Genomic DNA, 16,805 nt, shown 5'->3' on the forward strand with positions numbered 1-16,805 from the left:
CCAGGGGCACCTTGGCATTGCCCAGACAGCAGGCAGTGCCAAGGGAGTGGGGCCTAATGGATCCGCGGCTTCTGGAGGGACATCGGTGGGGGTGGGAGGTTCCTGCTGCCACTCCGCATTCAGGCTGAGTGACAGAGGGAGGGAGGCCAGCAATCGGGGCAGGGGGATTTAGGTGGGCTGGACATGTTCAGGGGACTGTGAGGCAGTGATCTGTGAGACGGTGAGGCAGTGATCTGGGGTCGTGGGGTTATCCAGTGATTGGGAGGCCGGCAGTGCAGGGCTACTGCGCATGTGCCGATCTTAGCGTTGACAGATTGGTACATGGGCAGTGGCTCGCTCAGCGCTATGCCTATGGGAATAGGCCCCATCCACTAAGGTTTCGTGAGATTTACACTAGTGCTCTCTGCAGTGCACAGTGTGGAAGATTCATTTTGAAAATCCCACTGCAAAAAATCATCAGGATTTACTCTAGTTTTTATGCGAATTCGACACTTCGAATTTTTTTGGGAGAATCGCCCCTAGTGTTCTGCCAAAGAATTAGCTTCCTGGAGATATCGGCACCTGAGGCTGTGCCAATTGAAGGTAGTGGTTGCTGATGGTAGACTCTCCTGGAGGAGGAGATGAGCCTTGCCAGTTGTATGGGCTCACTTTGCAAGTAGCGATGAAAGTGACAGCGGTGTTAAACTTCTTTGTCTCTGGGTGACAGTTAACCGGTGTGATATCTGTGCAGCATAACATCAGGCAGGTGACAGATGCTCTGTTGAGAGGACATTAGATAACATTGGCTTCCAGAGGGATGGGACCAGTCTGGCCCAGAAGGCTGTGGGCTTTGCCTGCATAGCAGAACTTTCTCAGGTGCAGGATATGATCAACTGCACCCATGTGGAGTGCCAGTTAGGGGCACTTATCAATCGGAAGGGCATTCCATCATTGTACAACAGTCCTGTGACAAGTCCTGTCAGTGTGTGAATAGCTCCCTGGCAGCCATGATGACTTCATCCTGAGGCAATCACAGGTACTGCAGCTTCAAGCCACCAGAGAGAAAGTGTGACCAGAAGAGAAAATGCTGGGAAATAGAACATAGAACAGTACAGCACAGAACAGGCCCTTCGGCCCACGAAGTTGTGCCGAGCTTAATCTGAAACCAAGATCAAGCTATCCCACTCCCTATCATCCTGGTGTGCTCCATGTGCCTATCCAATAACCGCTCAAATGTTCCTAAAGTGTCTGACTCCACTATCACTGCAGGCAGTCTATTCCACACCCCAACCACTCTCTGCGTAAAGAACCTACCTCTGATGTCCTTCCTATATCTCCCACCATGAACCCTATAGTTATGCCCCCTTGTAATAGCTCCATCCACCAGAGGAAATGGTCTTTGAACGTTCACTCTATCTATCCCCTTCATCATTTTATAAACCAGAATATGAACAGAGGTTCATATTCTGCTTCAAGTGGCCAGCTTCACCATTCCCAAAGCCTCATTCACCACAGGGGCCTGAATTTTTCATTTGGGCTGTACCCAAACTCGGCGCAGACAGGAGCAGATGTGGGTGGATTTGTACCATCGAGTACAAATCAGACTTCACCTTGGGTCTAAAAATTCACCAATGTTCCACTGATGTATTATCTACAGGAAATTGCCATGCTGCTTTGGCAACATCCCTCACAGACCCAAGATCTCCACCACCTAGAAGCACGACGCACGAGAACCCCATCACACACCATCCGAGCTTTGACAGAATTATTATTTCTTCATTATCAACATTGGGACAAAATCCTGAAACTCTGAGCAGCAGTGTGGAATCATCTTCAACACAGGAAATACTCTCAGCAAGTCTGGCACATCTGCAAGATTCCAGCATCTGCAGGAATTTGCTTTTATCCAGAGAGAAAGTGTAGATGGCTGCTGGGGTACAAGGGATACCCATTGAAGAAATGGCTGTTGGCATTTGTGTACAGTCGTAAAATGGGCGGACAGAGAGTTGCTACAGCCACTACCATCATAGCACAATAGCTACCACGGAGCAACTATCCAATCAGGCTTTTGTTGATGTGATTCCAGTGCCTTGACTGGCCAGGGGAAGCTGACAGTACACTCGTTCAAGGACTTATAGTCACATACTGTGTACAGAACAGCATGACCCTCCAGACAGGTGTGGGCCTCAGGAAGGAAGATGCAGAGGAGCAGCACTCAAGGAGGAAGATGATGTGGTGAGGCACAGTGGTCCCAAGCAACAAGGCTTTCCAGAGGTCTGGCTGAGGTGTTAACCCATTGGCCAGGATGACAGCCTGCACTAATTCAGATATATTTCTCATGAGGGTGCCTCAGCCTGGAAGGTATTTAGATTTGAATCTCACCTTTCTCACTTGGAATGAATGCATCCAAGATGTAAATAATGCAGAGATATGCCTTTTCCCCCCCACAAAGCCTGGATGACAAGTCATCACCACAGATGTCTCTGAGCATCCACTTCATCATTCTGGTACCATAATGGGATCAAACATTGATTTGATTTATTGTCACATGTATTAACATACAATGAAAAGCATTGTTTCTTGCGCGCTATACAGACAAAACATACCTTTCATGGAGAAGGAAACGAGAGAGTGCAGAATGTAGTGTTACAGTTATAGCTCGGGTGTTGAGAAAGATCAACTTAATGCAAGGCAAGTCCATTCAAAAGTCTGACAGCAGCAGGGAAGAAGCTGTTCTCGAGTTGGTTGGTACGTGACCTCAGACTTTTGTATCTTTTTCCCGAAGGAAGAAGGTGGAAGAGAGAACGTCTGGTGTGCGTGGGGTCCTTAATTATGCTGGCTGCTTTGCCGAGGCAGCGGGAGGTGTAGACAGAGTCACTTGGGCGGGAGGCTGGTTTGGAGTCATCATCAGCCATTTCCGTTGAGGCGTTATTACTGAACACAACCTTAACATAAGCAACCCAAGTGTACCACAAAGCAATCAGTCTGGCACCTTCCACGCATGGATCTGGCTGAACTGGAGGCAGGTTGTGGGCTTGTGTCTGCAGATGGGAGAGATGTCCATGGTGGTTTTTTATTCCACTCAGCATCACACTGCCAGTGGGGCTTTGAGTCAATGCAGGGGCAGCCCCAGTCACATGCTGTGTAGATGATCCCTGAGTCAAAGGTGCCGAAGAGGTGCTTGATGATGACAGCGGCCGCCTCAACATCATTGCTGCAAGCCTCAATCGTTTCATAGCGTACATGAATTTCCAAGGGAACCAGCAAATGGTGGGTATCTAGTTGTCCCTGAATAAATCTTTGCATCATCAATGCCACTGGGGAGTCAGTTAACATGACAGAATATGGTGTACATACAGTACAATGTTTTGCATCCATTCAGTGTGATGCCACATATGGCTCTCCATGAGATTTGTCACTCTGCCCAAGACTCCACAAATGCCTTGGGGATTGCAGCAGCTCTGAGGAAGACCCTTCTTGCATGTGGCCCATCCACTTCCCTAGGCTCTGCATCTCAGCCCAGATTAGCATGGCTGTGTTTGTTCTTCTTTGCCTGAGGGGGATTGTCCTGGAGCCTTGTCTGGTGCAGGGTGTTGTGAGGTGGTGCCACGCCCTCACCGCTCCCCTGGCAACACTCACCCTCACCGCTCCCCTGGCAACACTCACCCTCACCGCTCCCCCGGCACTGTTGTCACAAGAGGTCATGCAACGATATAGGCAGGGGTCCAAGACAAGGTAGATACCCAGAAACCCATGTCCAATTAATAAACAATTAACCCATCTGAAGGCACATAGCCAAGTTCATCATCATGAAAATGGAAAAGTTTCAAGTTACCAAAAGGATTCCCATCCACATCCCATCCCGTCCTTAGTCAAATTCCAAGTCATGTTCATTGGACACAGTGAGCAGGATTTTACAGCTTCGCTCATCCCAAAATCATAAATTCCCGCAAAAGTTCAACAGCCATTTTCATGCCAGTGAATTTCCACACTTTCATCCTCACACTTCCTCTTACAGCCGGACTCAGCACTCTGCTTCTATAGTCTGAGAAGGCTGCACAGCTGATCCTTGCTTGCGCTGATTCCTCATCAATGTCATGTGACTTCTCGTGGCCATCTTGATTGGTGTGGCTGTACCCATGTTGAATGGGAGGTACATATGAACTAGAAAATGAAGGGGGAAGTGTTGGAAATAGCATCCCACAAGCAACCAGCACCTTGTGACATCAAAGCACACACCCTCCTGTTTCTGAGCAGTACATACCCCAGGCCTCTCTGCTGCTGGATCTGCTTGTCATTCTGTAACTTGAGGCCAGTCATCAGGTTGTCCCATTGCATTCACCTTGCTGGATCTCAGGTCATTGAAATGCTTCCTGCACTATGTTTGCCTACCACCCCCTCACCCCCCCATCCTTAATATCCTGACTTCCAGCATCCAACTCTGGACTGCAGGCTGTTCCACTCCAAATGGGGTGTGTTCCCTGTGGCCATCAGCAGAGCTTGTTGACTTAGAGGATGCCCCAGCAGAGGATTCTGCTGGTTCCGGGATCTTCCTACAGAGCAGGGCGGCACGGTAGCACAGTGGTTAGCACTGCTGCTTCACAGCTCCAGGGACCTGGGTTCGATTCCCGGCTCGGGTCGCTGTCTGTGTGGAGTTTGCACATTCTCTTCGTGTCTGTGTGGGTTTCCTCCGGTTTCCTCCCACAGCCCAAAGATGTGTGGGTTAGGTTGATTGGCTATGCTAAAATTGCCCTTAGTGTCCTGGGATGCGTAGATTAGAGGGATTAGTGGGTAAATATGTAGGGATATGGGGGTAGGGCCTGGGTGGGATTGTGGTCGGTGCAGACTCGATGGGCCGAATGGCCTCTCTCTGTGCTGTAGGGTTTCTAAGATTCTAAGGAATTGAAGTCCTCAGAAAAACTGGAAGCAGAGTCTACGTCTGAAGGAAGCTGGAAGAGAGGCCTGAGGTGGGTGTGTGAACTGGAGCAGAAGGGAACAGAAGCCTCATGGGGAGATGGAGGGGAGGACTGCAGCCAGGAGCTGAGCAGTGCCTGGTGAGTCACTGCATTGAGCAGTTGAGGCCATGAATAGGGCAGTGATCTGGAGCATCAGTGGTGAATGTTTTCTGTAGTTTCTTGAAGTCAAGCTTTCCTTTGAGAATTTCTATAGCTGTTGGTGAAATAAAGGAGCCTTGTTTTCTTAACCTTGTTGCAGTCTTGTAATTGAGTTCCATGCTACATTGTTTGAACTCGTGTGGAAGAAGAAATAGCTACTTAATTACTTGGAGGGGAGACTACAGCCAGGCTGAACTGGTTGTAAATATTGTTTTCTATGAAGTATAAGCAGTAGTTTAGTTTACTGCCTCATATTTTCTTTTTTTGTATTTTGCTTGGGTCCACAAATCTTGGTTAAATAGAATCACGACACTAATGCTGTGCCTGAGTTTTTTTAAAAAGCCATAAAATCACATTTGCTGCACTTAGCACACCACAGAACACACAGCCTATACCATCTGAGTGGAACTGCAGTAGTTCCTTCAGCTGTCATTTCATTATAGATTAAATGATTGATTTCATGTCCAGGGTTAATATGTTGTTTTCCTGTCTGTTTCTGATTGACTGTTAATGCTAGTGTAAAATAATGCTGCTGTTATATCTACAGATGGCTGTAACTTTATTTTTTTAAAGCTAAAATAACTCAGCAACGCTGAATGGAATTTAATGCCTTTCCCTGTGGTGAGTTTGATGGGAACTGATTAAGTCAGTGGTAGGAATTTGCTGAACAACCCACCCACCCAAATTGAGGCTCTTAAGTGAGCAATTATTTTCCAATTAAGGGCCTCATCTTGCTGCTGCTGGCAGAATACTTGTCATGTAGGAAGCTGAAAAAACAAACCCTAGTGTGTTTGCTTGTGGTCACCGGTATGGGGAGAGGGCACTGCTCAGTATCTGACAGGGAAAGTGGGGGCATCCCACTTAGACTCACCTGTACTGCCAAGCTCCAACAGCCTCTTCCCCGCTAAATTGGCACACACCTGTGCTTGGATCCATGATGATGCTGGGCCTCAGGTGGATATAGTATCACCTCCCTCGTGGCGCTGCCAAGCAATGAGGAGCTGCCAGCCTCTGGCTAGCAGCTCCTGGCAGGCAGGACTTGGACCCCTGGGGTCCTTGATCTGGAAGAAGGTCCACTGCTGTTAAGCTAAGTGCCTGATCTTTCCAAATAAAGGTGACATGGCGATCTCGGTGACTCTCCAGCTGGTAGATGAGACCCTGGCGCCTTTGTTAAATACTGCCCACTATATTCCATCGAATAGTAATGCTGTTAACATGTATTATATATAAAACATGAGGTAAGTGAAAATGGATCACAGTGTTGAGGTGTTTTGATTATACTTAGAACTGCAAGAGTAAGTTTTAAATTGTTTCTAAATGTTATTTATAGACTAATATTGGGCTTTGGTTTTCTGTTACTCCATGGCATGATGTCACTTTTTGTTGTACAGAAGGCTGTGGATAACTCATTGGCTTGAGATTTTCAACCGTGACACACAAATACATTACATCAGCTACATCCAAAATAAAAATGTATTTACTAGGGACAAGCTCCATGTAAACTATATGGTACAGCCAGGCAGCAGTGGAGATGGGATGCAATTGAAAGGTTTTATTTGACAAGCATATTAAGGGCCAACAGCAGGTTAAAAGGAATTAAAGATAGAGATTAGACGTAAACTAATTGACAGTCAGGCTTGAGGAGCTCATTGATTTATTCCTGTTCCTATGTGAAATGTTCTGGTTTAGCTCAGTTGACTTAACAGCTGGTTCGTGATGCAGAGCGACACCAACAGCGCAGGTTCAATTTCCATACCGGCTGAAGGCCCGCCTTCTCAACCTTGTTGTCCCTCACCTGAGTGCTGTGATCCTCAGGTTAAATTACTACCAACCTATGGTCATCTGGGACTATGGCGACTTTATTCCTGTGCTTAATACGTTTGGAACACACATCAGGAATTTGAGTAAGGAAGTCAGTAGTCTCCATGATTTTTCACCCATTAAGTGGGACAAACTGTCGTATGAAGCTCAGTAACATTAGTGCTATGTTGTCAAATTTACTCCCACATTCTTTTCTCATTTTTCTTACCATTCCAATTTTTCTATTTTTGCAACGTGTTTTGCTGAGAGATTTGCCTGGAGACTGTGTGGAGAGAATGCTGGGGAAGCAGAGATACCTGAGCATTCATAGAAAACCCTGTATTACTGTAATAGAGTCTATAGATTTAGTATATGCATTTCACTTCTAGATGTAGATGCTAGGTTTTCCATATCTTGCACTATTTTTCTTGTTCTCTTCATTAAATAGTCATTTACTGAATTAGTATCATTACTATTATTGCATTATTTATTGACAGTGTATTGATCCAGTCCTCTCTATGAGAATTTCTGCATTTCAATAACATGAAATCATGATAATGAACAAAGAACAATACAGCACAGGAACAGGCCCTTCGGCCCTCCAAGCCTGCGCCGCTCATGTGCCCACTAGATCATTCTTTTGTATCTCTCTATTCCCAGCCTGTTCATGTGGTTATCTAGATAAGTCTTAAACGATCCCAGCGTGTCTGCCTCAATCACCTTGCTTGGCAGTGCATTCCAGGCCCCCACCACCCTCTGTGTAAAATACGTCCCACTGACATCTGTGTTGAACCTTGCCCCCCTCACCTTGAACCCGTGACCCCTTGTGTTCATCACCTCCGACCTGGGAAAAAGCTTCCCACTGTTCACTCTATCTATGCCTTCATAATTTCATACACCTTTATTAGGTCGCCCCTCATCCTCAGTCTTTCCAGGGAGAACAACCCCAGTTTACCTAATCTCTCCTCATAGCTAAGACCCTCCATACCAGGCAACATCCTGGTAAACCTTCTCTGTACTCTCTCCAAAGCCTCCACGTCCTTCTGGTAGTGTGGTGACGAGAACTGGATGCAGTATTCCAAATGTGGCCTAACCATCGTTCTATACAGCTGCAACATCATATGCCAACTTTTATATTCTATGCCCCGTCCAATAAAGGCAAGCATGCCATATGCCTTCTTGACCACCCTCTCCACCTGTGCTGCCACCTTTAAGGATCTGTGGACTTGTACACCCAGGTCCCTCTGTGTGTCTATACTCCTGATGGTTCTGCCATTTATTGTATAGCTCCCCCTTACATTAGATCTACCGAAATGCACCACTTCGCATTTATCTGGATTAAATTCCATCTGCCATTTCTCCACCCAATGTTCCAGCCTATCTATATCCTGCTGTATTCTCTGACAATGTTCATCACTATCTGCAACTCCAGCAATCTTCGTGTCGTCCGCAAACTTACTAATGGTATTTGCTACCAAATAAACCTGTTGGACTTTAACCTGGTGTTGTTAAAACTCTTACTGTGTTCACCCCAGTCCAACGCCGGCATCTCCACATCACTTCTATGGCTAAGCCAGTTCTCCACCCATCTAGCTAGCCCACCTTTTATCCCGTGAGATTTAACCTTTTGTACCAGCCTGCCATGAGGGACCTTGTCAAACGCTTTACTAAAGTCCATATAGACTACATCCACGGCCCTTCCTTCGTCAATCGTTTTTGTCATAATGAACAGAAAATCAGGAGAAGTTCACCCCTGATTTCCCAGTATGTATTTCAGGTGTACTCATTTGTGTAACCAAGCCCTAGTAACTCACAATGCCAACCCCAGATAAAGTTGTTGATTTAACTATTAAGACACTTTAGATAGATGGCGCTGAGTTGTTTTGCCCTGAAAGCAGATGGGTGTGACAATCCCTGATGCCAGCTGGCATGCTGGACTATCAGCACCTTCCCGCTCCAGCCCATTTTCCTGAAAGCAGGATAACAGTCAGCAAGGTTACCCACCTGCAAACAGCAGGTCATCAATTAAGGCCTATCGACAGAGATCAACAGAAATTTTTCAGTCCTCCCCCAGGTTGTGAGACTCCTGTCCAGAGGAAGCCTTCCAGAAGAGTCAGGCTTTGAGGCCTTCCTGCCAGCCTGGTCAAAGCTCCTCCATGGTCACCTTACTGCTGAGGGCGTTATTAAATTTAAAAGTTTAGGAGAAAATTGCCAAGTGACTGAGTTACTCATACTATACCCATGTTGTTGTGATTTCCCCCTATTAAACCATAATATTGGGATCAGGGTAACCAACGATTGGAAAGAAATTAAGGGACACATTGGCCTGGGGGATCATACAAGCAGGTGTTTTTGATGAACCTGTGAGAGCAGTGATGGGGGGGGTCATTGTTGGTAAACCTGAGAGAGTAATGGGGAGGTTGCCAGATCTGCAAAACCAGGGGTGTGGGGGGTTGGTGAACCTTCAAATCAGGTAGCCAGGAGCGGTGCAAACAGAGAAAACTATGGGAACAACACTATCCCGGCGACATAAATCCAAGGACACAAGACAATTCTCTCAGTTACAGAACAATGCCATTAAGTCTGGCACAGTTTGTCGTGCTGTGGGTCCCAAGACAAAACATCAAAATCCTGCCCATTGGCACACATTGAGCAGATCACAAGATCTCTAATAAAAAATTTTTAAAAAGTGTTTACGATCATAAGAAGCAGGTCCCATAACCAAGCTTGCTGATTGTTTTTATTCCACTTGTGGTTATTGTCTTAAGATTTGAATGGGCAAACATGTTCCCATCCGATTGGATCATTCTGCGTATCTATGGAACAATGCTTTTCTACAATGCAGAGTTGTACCTATTGTTATGTTATTACAATGATACGATATCTTGGGTTTATTTACTATACAAGGCACGGAAGGGATTAGGTAAACACATTGTGGATTCATTTATTAAGCTGACACATGAGAGCAGTTCTACGTAGATATAAAGGCATCAGAGCTGTACTTCTTTTGGTTAACTAACAAATTGAGGGATAAATTAAAATATAGCTCCTCAAAGGAATAATGCATGAAAGTAAACAGAATCTTACAGGAAACTTCTAACATTAAAACAAAATGTGAATGGGTCAATAAAACACCCCAGTCCCTCTGGTGCGGATGTATGCTGTCAAGCCATTGATGAATTGTGTGCCAAAATTAAACAGAAATTCATGTGTGGGGTGATTGGGTGTCTTTGCAACTTTGCAAAGGACTGCCAAATCTGAACATTTTAAATATAAATGAAATGTGTATGCAGATCCCCAGTTAAAACTGTCATGCCAAATTGGAAAAGTAACACATTTAAAAATTCATTTAAGCCTGTATCTATGAATATAATGGCCCAATCTTCTGAGTTGAAGATTGTAACAAGCAGTTGCACTTTAGGACCCTGCAGAAGTCCCGTTCACAGAGATGTGCAGAAGGTCCATGTGAAATTTGAATTTCCGATTGCACTTCAAGCTACCTGAGCCCTTCCAATTTTTAAAATGGCATATATGGGGCTGTCATTCAAAAGTAAGCAACAATGGAGACTTGGGCTAGTTGCCCAGATGTGGTAAAGATAATTAGAGGGAATTCCTTAAATTTTTTTTCATTCATAGGCCCAGAATTTTCACTCCTGGATCAGGTCTGCAGAGGGGATGGAATTCCAGGCTCTGCCAACACACACATATTTTAAATGGCTGCCCAAACATTTGATTTTCGGTCCAGCGGAATGGGTGACCCTGGAAGTAGTGAATAGTCAGGGACAACTCGGGCAGAGATAAAAGGTGGGCCTTCAAGAAGGTCCATTTGAGAGGGAGGTCATTAGTGGTGACATCCCCGTGCCTTGGAGGAGAAGTCATTGCATTGTCAGGTGAGTGTTCCAGTGTCAAAATGTTAGCTAACCCTGGAGCATTATAGGCTTTCCCTATGGGTTAATTGTCATTGCTGATGCTTAATTAAAGTGTACTCTACTGAAGAACTCATAATGTGGAGTGGATTATCAAGACACAGCGATGGAGGTGGCATTGTCTTGCCACCACAACTTGGTACTGATAATTATACAGTAATGTAGTTAGCTACCGAGACTCAATGGTGGTTGTGATAAATAGTGCACTGCCCCATCCATTATCCTCTTACACCCATCTAGCAGCATTCAACCACACTCTGGACCCATAACCAGGTGTCTTTCTCAATCACAGAATCATAAACTTCATAGATTCACGGAATTGTTAAGTGCAAAAGGCGGGCATTCAGCCCATAGGGTCTGCACTGGCTCTCTGAATGAACATTTCAACTAGTGTCATTCTCCTGCCTTCTCCCTACAAACCTGCAAATTGTTTCTTTTCAAATAATCATTTCATTCCCTCTCGAGTGCCTCAAATCTTCCTCCACTGCACTTTTGAGAAGTGCATTCCAGACCTTAACCACTCGCTGTTTTTCTTCATGTCGCTTTCACTTCTTTGTCAATTAATTTAAACCCCTTGTCCTTTCACAAGTAGGATCAGTTTTCCCCTATCTACTCTGTCCAGACCCCCATGATTTTGAATATTTCTCTCAAATCTCCTCTCAACCTTCTTTTCTCCAAGGAAGAGAGTCCCAACTTCTTTAATGTTACTTCATAACTGAAGTTTCTCATCCCTGGAACCATTTTTGTGAACTCTTCTGCAATCTCTCCAAAGCTTTCATATCCTTTCTAAAATGCAGTGCCCAGAACTATATGCAATAATCTACCTAAAGTCTAACTAGTGCCTTGTATAAGTTCAACTTAACCTCCTTGCTCTTGTGCTGTATGCTCCTATTTATAAAGCGTAGTAATGCTCCTAGTGTGCTTTGGTAACCACTCTCTCAATCTGCAAATACACCCAGTTCCCTCTGTTCCAGCACTACGGTTAGAGTAGTACCTTTTATTCTATGTTATCTCTCCATGTGATTCACACCAAATTGTATCACATTATATTTCTGCATATTCCACTTCATCTGCCCATTCCACCAAATGTCTATGCCCCTTTGAAATTCTGCCATGTCTTCCTTAGTTTACAATGTTCCAAGTTTTGTATTGTCCGCAAATTTTGAAAATTTCCCCTGTACACCAAGATCTAGATCAGTGTATCCCAAAGTGGGTACGCTAGAACCCAGGTTCTCTAGGGGAGGGTGGTGTGGTGGCACAGTGGTTAGCACTGCTGATTCTCAGCTCCAGGGACTCAGGTTTGATTCCAGCCTTGGGTGACTGTGTGGAATTTGCCCCTCTTGTGTCTGCGTGGGTTTCCTCCGGGTGCTCTGGTTTCCTCCCACACTCCAAAGATGTGCAGGTTAGGTGGATTGGCCATGATAAATTGCCCCTTAATGTGTAACAATCTGTTGATTAGATGGATTAGCCATGGGAAATGTGTGGGGCTACATGGATAGACTGAGGGTCAGGGCCTGGGTGAGATGCTCTGTCAGGGTCAGTGCGGACTCAATGGGCCGAATGGCCTCTTCTGCACTGTGTAGGGATTTTATGATTCTGAGATCTCCAGAGGTTCTGTGGTAAGTCTGGCCATTTTAAATTCGAAAAAAGCTGTCCTCCCAGCTTGTCCAATCAAAGGCAGCTCTCACACTAGCTACTGACTGGCTGCTGATAGGCTGACTTGTGTGCCTATGAACTGAGGAACTGGCCTCTCAATGGATGAGCTGGAAATAGCAGCAAAGTCAGTATTGAAGGTCCCAGGCAAGGTCGAGAGCAATGATGATTGGAGGGCAGTGTGGGCAGTGGAACGAGTTAGGGTGCAGCCATGAGACAGGAGGGGAAGTGGCCTCGGAGAGTGCGAAGGGAAGCGGCCTCTGAGGTTACGAGGGGAAGGGGCCATAGGAGGGTGGAAAGGGAAGAGGTGAGTGTATGGGAGAGGTGAAAGTGTGATTGAATGTGTATATGAGAGAGAAGTGTGTGTGTGTGTCCAATTGACCTGTGGCTGTTGCTCGGCCCCAATGTTTTCTGCAACATTTGCAGTAGTAACAATTTTTATTCAGTTAATCCAATTTTTGTCATGTTGAGAGAATCAGGAAATGAAGAATATCTTTGAAGCACATATCGAGAAACTGTATGAGCAACCCACAATTTTCTACCAATAAGATACTAGTGGAACATTTACCCAATAATTTTAAAGACAAGCTATATACGAACACGTGAATTAGAAGTAGGCCAATCGACCCCTCAAGCCTGCTCCACCATTTAATAAAATCACAGCTGATCTGACTGTAACTTCAACTCCATATTCCTGCCTACTCCCGATAGCCTTTCACCCCTTTGGTAACCAAGAATCTATCTAGCACAACCTTAAAAAATATTCAAAGACCCTGTTTCCATGCCTATTGAGGAAGAAAGTTACAAAGACTCACAACCCTCTGAGAGAAAATGTTTCTCCTCATCTCTGTCTTAAATGAGTGATCCCTATTTTTAAACAGTGAGCTCTAACTCTAGATTCTCCCAGAAGAGAAAACTCTTCATCCTGTCAATATCCCTCAGGATCTTAAAGATTTCAATCAAGTCATCCCTCACTCCTCTAGACTCCAAGGGATACAAGTGGAAACTGTCCAAACTTTCCTCATAAGACAATCCGCCCATTCCTGGTATTAGTCTAGTAAACCTTCTTTGCACTTCTAGTGCAGTTAAATCTTTCATTAAAGAGACCAATACTGTACACAGTACTTCAGGTGTGGTGTCATCTGTACAACTGAAGCATAATTTTTGCTATCAAATTCCCTCATAATAAACAATAACACTCTTTTAGCTTTCCTAATTACCTGCTGTACCTGCATACTATCCTTTGGTGATTCATCCACTAGGACTCCCAAATCCCTCTGAATCTCTGAGTTCTGCAATATCTCACCATTTATTTTTCCTGTCAAAATGGACACTTTCACATTTGCCCATATTATTTTGTATTCGCCACATCACTTAACTTATCTATGTCACTTTACATCCTCTTAAGTCCCCTTCACAACTTACTTTTCTACTTATCTTTGTGTCATCAGAAAGTTTAGCAGCCGTACCATCTGTTCCTTCATCCAAGTCATTTATATAAATTGTAAAAAGTTGATGCCCCAGCACTGATCTCTGTGACACACCACTTGTTATATCCTGCCAACCAGAGAAAACTACCTTCTGTTTCCTGTTAACTAGTCAATCTTTTATCCATACCAATCTGTTGCCCCATTCACCATGAGCTCTTATTTTCCACAATAATCTTTGATGTGACACTTTACCAAATGCCTTCTAAGTAGACTGATTTCAAAACTTGAATTTTAACCTAACATCTAGAGTTACTTATCCAAGTTTACACTGAGGGTATGGACTATTGAAATGTATATCAAAATATTGAGCAAATAGGATAAAAGAAGGAAACTTACCAAGTGTCAGAGAGAGGCTACTGACTAGAAACTGAAGCTTGGACAGATGGATTTTTTTTAAAATAAGAGAGAAAGAAATACAAGCAGACCTGTATTTGTATAGCTCAACCAAATGATGTCCCAAAGCACTTTACAGTTAACAAAATACTATTGAAGTGTAGTCACTGTTGTAATGCAGGACATGTGGCAGTCAATTTGCGCATGGCAAGATCTCATAAAGGGTAATGTAATAGGAGCAGACAACCTGTTTTAGTGATGTTGATTTGAAGGATAAGTATTGGTCAGGACACAAGACTGAATTTCACTGTTCTTCTTCAGAATAGCACGCCAGGAACTTTTATGTCTACCCGATTGGGCAGATGGGGCTTTGGTATAATACTTCTGAAAGACAGTCTCAGACGCTTCAGCCCAGATTTTATACTCAAGTTCCCGGAGTGGAACTTGAACATACGACCATCCAACTCAAGAGGCATGAATGCCAGCACAGAACCATTGTGGAAAATTGCTTTCCTATTCACTCTCATATCTCAGAGAACAACCAACTGCAGAGTATCTTGCAAGGGGACTGCACATCTGGAACATCACACAGAAATGACTACAGGATTCTTTCATTAAAACATTGTTAAAATTATTGAGTTTTCATTAGTAAATAATTTTCTAGAGTTTTGTTCAGTTCATTTTTACCAAACCTTTAATGAACTTATTTCGGTTTTGCAGTTTCACAGCTCTGATGATTTCTTGAAGCGTTCTATAACAAGTAAACTTTCTGAGTCCTTGCAAGAGGTGGATCTGTAATTTCTCAGTTTGAGAGGTATCTTGTCATGTAGGTAATTTTAACAATGACAGAAGTAGTTGTTTCCAGTCCAGGCAAAGTGCCAACCATGACAATATAGATGTTTGAGAAATGCAGGTTAATGTGAGACTGTTCTTTTGTACACATGAGAGGAGAAAAATAAATTGACTAGAAACCTATTATAAACAGAGTTAGATTATGTATAGAAGATAGGATGGAGAGAGGAAGGATTGATTGATAAATCAATGTTATGCCAGTGAAGAACTGGAAGGTTGAAAAGGGGTCACGGAAAGAAATGATAGGTAGGCCATGCGTAATGAAAACTCATTTATGAGATTGAAACAGGAAATAGATTTGAGATCGGGCAAAGTATTGGAAAATAAGGGATCAACATCACACAAGTCAAAGAATAATGGAAGACCTTTGGAGAACAGGTAGTTTAATTAAAATTGTCATATCTGACTAGCTATGGCATACAAGGCAATACTAAAATAAAAGCACTGCTCATACCTCTCCAACACTGCAAGAAACCCCACTGGTTTTGTATGGACTGAACTGTGGCAACTATTATAGTGTCTTGTGTTTAAAGCAATACACAAAATAAATGAGCAGGAACAATGATTCTATCCGATGTGTATTGTTTGAGCTGTATTGCTAGTTTGGGTACTGCACATTCCTTATTTTACTTTAAGCTCATAGGTGAATGATAATGTTATTTAGGATTTATTAGATAATATAAGGATTTCATTTTGAAATTTGGTATTGTTAAGCTTAATATGTCACACACATAGTAATATGATGATGGATGTTATTGCTTTAAAAATTGGGATGTGGTGGTATCCTGTAAAGAAGACTGTCTGTGTCCATGATTAATTAAACTGGGGGAAGGTTTATAGGGACAGCTTGTCTGCGAGAGCTGAGAGACAAAAGGATAAAGATGTATGTTTCATGCATTTATAATGAGAGGCTATGATGAGGTCGGATTTATAAGTAAATAGGTTGTGTGTAAAATTTGCATCAGGATATAAGTAGGGGCTTGTCTTTTCATAACTTGCTTGCTTTTGTATTCTGTGCCCCTATGTATGGACCGCAAGATTGAGTATGTCATGGATCTGCCTAGTGACAGCAGTGGCCAGCATTCAAAAGGGATGATGAGATGCGACCTTTCCCAGTAACAAGGTGAGTAGACAGAATTGGGTACAACTAGCCATCATCACTTACCTAGATGTCTAACAAATCAGTGGGGTATACAGATGCTATTTTTGAGAGTAATGGAATGTGCAGGATACAGAAAACCCAAATGCACAAAGGGAAAAATCACAGAGCACCCAGGATATAACTGCCAATACCTGCAGAAGCAGGTAGGCTAATTTACCATCCCTCAACTGGTGGCCAGTTTTTATTTGATTTATTATTGTACTGGTATACAGTGAAAAATATTATTTCTTGAGTGTTATACAGACAAAATATACCATTCATAGAGTACATAGTGGAGAAGGAAAGGAGAGAGTGCTACGTGTAGTGTCATAGTCATAGCTAGGGTGTAGGGAAAGATCAACTTAATATATGTTGGGTCCATTCAGGAGTCTGATGGCAGCAGACTTGAGTCGGTTGGGACCTGATCTCAGACTTTTGTATCTTTTTCCCGATGGAAGAAGGTCCGGAGTGGGTGGGGTCCTTTATTATGCTGGCTGCTTTTCTGAGGCAGTGGGAA

The sequence above is a fragment of the Mustelus asterias genome, chromosome 2 (genome assembly GCF_964213995.1).
Source record: "Mustelus asterias chromosome 2, sMusAst1.hap1.1, whole genome shotgun sequence".
NCBI classification, from domain to species: Eukaryota; Metazoa; Chordata; class Chondrichthyes; order Carcharhiniformes; family Triakidae; genus Mustelus; species Mustelus asterias.